Source organism: Olea europaea, unplaced genomic scaffold (genome assembly GCF_002742605.1).
Source record: "Olea europaea var. sylvestris unplaced genomic scaffold, O_europaea_v1 scaffold11661, whole genome shotgun sequence".
In the NCBI taxonomy this organism is placed as follows: Eukaryota; Viridiplantae; Streptophyta; class Magnoliopsida; order Lamiales; family Oleaceae; genus Olea; species Olea europaea.
In genome coordinates this window covers 1-3,632 of record NW_019229065.1, presented here as the reverse complement: position 1 = coordinate 3,632, position 3,632 = coordinate 1, and the positions used below count along the sequence as shown (strand labels likewise).

The following is a 3,632-nucleotide window of genomic DNA, read 5'->3' as shown; positions in this document are numbered from 1 at the left end:
ATCCATGTACTGCGGCAGTGATCTAAGTAAAATCTCTGCTAGTAAATTACTCTATAAACTGTAAAGAGTAGAGAGAGAGAGGGAGGGTTATGCAGAATGTGAAAATGAGGGGGGAAATGGATCTTGGGAAAGTGAACGCAAAAGTGAAGATCTTGAGGTGAGACTTAGAGAGAGAAAGGGCGGGGTGGTGGGAAGCTTTAAATGCTGGTGGAGCCACCGGCAATATCTCTGTCTGCATTTCGAGTTTAAATATGCGCGTGTGGAACACGGACCAATGGAACATCGTACGAATAAATAATTTTCCTCCTGATTTTTTGTTCAATCATTTGAGAGCGTTCGAGCCCATTTTGATGAAAAAATATAACTGTTCGGTTACAAAAGTTGAATTGAATTTTAGGAATTGAATTATTTAGAAGTTATTTTTTTGTGATTTGTAAATTATTATGTTTAATTGGTATAATTTTTTAAAAATGAAAAATGTTGAAATAAAAGTGTTTTTTGGTGTTCGTTTGATTTTATTTTACATGAAATTTTTCAATTAAAGAGATATATTTTATTGGTATTGGAGATGTAATTTATTTTCATTGTCAACCAAAAAAAAATTCAAGAAAATCATCTATCGTTTGGTGTTCGTTTGATTTTATTTTACATGAAAATTGTCAATTAAAGAAAAATATTTTTTTACGATCATTCTTAGAATTTGTTCATTAAAAAAAAAAAAAAAAAAAGGAAAAACAAAATTTGCTACGTTATCCGGGAAAATGAATTCTCATCATTTTTGTGAGAATTTATTTTCTTCAAAAAGAAGGAAAATATCTATGTGGCATCAAAATGTGGAAATTGAATTTTATGGAAATTTTTGCCAATCAAACACCAAAAAAATAAAAAGATGGAATTCCAATTCCATTTTTCATGGAATTAGTGTGCAATCAAACACTCCTTAATTTAGAATAGTAGATTGATGGAAAATGTATGATTGAAAAATAAAGAATTTTTTTTAATTTATGTATAATATTATTTTAATGAAAAATGTATGGTTAAAAAAATAAAATAAAAAAGGTATTTTGAGAAGAATGAAAATCAAATGAGACTTTAATAATTTGGCCTTCTTTTTTTGGGCCATCAAATGGATCAGACTGGGTTGAATGACATGGCTCATCAACAACCTTATTTGTATCACGCTCAACGCATCATGTAAATTACAATATAGGCCCGATTTGTAGTAACTAAAAATTTTGATAAATATTTAAGTCAAAGTTAATTAATTTTAATCATGTATTCATTGGACTCGCAATTTTTAGCGACTTTTCAACTACATATTTTATCAATTTTTATCTAAATTTACTAAAAAAATGATTTTTAACTACATCAAACATGAGAATAGATAGTATTTAAATAAAAAGACTTTAGTTCATATGTGACATTATAGTTTGATAAATAGATTCTTAGGTTCAAATTTCATTGTATAATTTAATAAATAGATGAATTTAGAAAAAAAACCATGAACATGATTTTAGCTTCCTTTTTTATTCTTATTCGGTAAAAGAAAAAACTCTATATTATATTAAACTGTCGAATATGAAATTTGCAAATAAAGTTCCAAACGAAAAAAATGCTATCCACTAAAGGAAAATCAATCTAAGTAGCCGTAATTGGTTCTGTGGTGAGTCCAAAACCAAAGGGAAAGAGTGGATCATAATATTTATCACTAACATTCATTGGAAGCTGATTTACTGTTTTGAACCAAGTTCTTAACAAGTTTCTGGTGAACGCATAGTCCCCGAAGAGGACATCGGCCACCTCGTGGCCTTCTGTTCCCGATAGCCAAGCAGTCGCTAATGCATCTATGTTTTTTAAGGTTGGGTTGAATCACCAAACGTCGACCGGATACAAGAACAACCACACACTTAACATTGTCACAAAACATTCTTGATTGTGTCTAAATCTTGTTGAAGAGTAGTGAGGTTCGAATTATCCCCGTATGAAGGTTTTCCTACCGCAACCACGGCATAGGAAAAGTTGATGGATTTTACAAAATCCTCGTCCGGGCTTTCACTATAAATGATTTCTCTACTTGGATGAACTGCAGTCTAAAACCCTTTAAAGATTGTGGTTCCTACAGTGTGATTGTCGCCACCTTGTCCTTGTTGAGTTATTGTCCAACCACCACATTGCAGTCCAGGATTGTTAGCATGGTTTCCAACGACTAAGATTTTCAATGTCTTTTTGGGAAGTGGAAGCATAGGTTTATTAGCATTGTCTCCATTCTTCAATAGTCTATGTTTGTGAAAATTAAGGTATTTATAAAATTGTATGAGTAATATTGTATACCACAGCACAAGGAGGAAAGACATAAAACATGCCTGTAGCTCAGGCTTCAAGGGCAGTTGCAGTACCAATCCTCTTCACAAGGTCTTTGTCTCTGCATGATGGAAGAAAAAAACAGAATAATTGATAAAATTTGAGGAATGACATTTATGATAAATTTAGAGAGATCCAACAATTGAAAGAAATATCGATTCTTTGGAATAATTTCTTTCTTCAAATAGAGCTTGATGACTAAGATTTGATTCCCCCGAACTCGACCTCATTACGACCACAAGTCTCGACCTCGGCCTTGGACCCCCGGGTTGATCTTGGCGTATTATGTCGGTATAAGGTCGAGGTTTATTTAGGTCGAGGTTATGCTTTAATTCAACCATTCCCGCCTTAAACTTGGCACATTCCCACCGGCTTAATCTCCAAAAAGTAGATCATATCTTAATCTACTCCTTCCCTGATTAGAACTCGAACAGAACACTTCTAATTAAACTCCAACACCTAGACCTAAGGGGAAAATGACTCTTTCAGTAGTAGAATCCTTCTACAGCTCATCCACCAATGCATATAAATACTTGGTCAAGGCTCAACATCAAGGTACACTTTTCATTATTGCTAATTCAAAACCTTCTCTCGTTAATCTCCCCGTTTGACTTAAGCATCGGAGGGGCGACGAGAACACACCTCGTTGCCTTTTGTTTCAGGTATCAGAAGACTGTTTGTGCTCATTTGTGAGATCCAAGCTCGAAGTTCATACCACAAGTTCGCTGTTTATCAGGTACAATTTTTTGTTAGCATCAGTGGCGCCGTCTGCGGGAAGGGCTACCAAAAGCAATGGTGAATATACGATCAGGTCTTCCACCAGCAAGCTCATCTGCTGCAAATCCTCCCCCTGAAGATCATCCTATCCCTCAAGAGGAATCATCAGAGATGGCAGCACAACCACCGGCTGTCATTACCACCGGAGCTTTCGAAGAGCTCCGCCAACAAGTTATCGCATTAACTTAGTTGTTAAGCCAAAGGAACTCACACCCATCACATACACTGACACCGAACGGTGATCTTATGGCAGCTGCTCGAGCTCGAGTTCGAGCTCCACAAAACATTCCAGATAACGGTGTTGGAACCTCGGGTGTATCTCCTATGACCGTGGCCTCAAGGGCAGTAACGATAGAGTCAGGTGAACTTACCAGAATCATCTAAAAAGGAATTATCGCGGGCCTAGTACAGAAAGCAAAGGGGGCAACAGGCTTTACCCCTAGCACTCCCTTTACTCCTGAAATATTGTCCTACCCCCTTCCGGATAGATTCAA

General features: G+C 35.7%; 1 pseudogene; it reads right to left on the bottom strand.

The window, feature by feature from the left end:
* Positions 1-1,638: 1,638 nt before the first annotated feature.
* Positions 1,639-2,354, bottom strand: LOC111373800 (annotated as a pseudogene).
* Between the last annotated feature and the right edge of the window lie 1,278 nt (positions 2,355-3,632).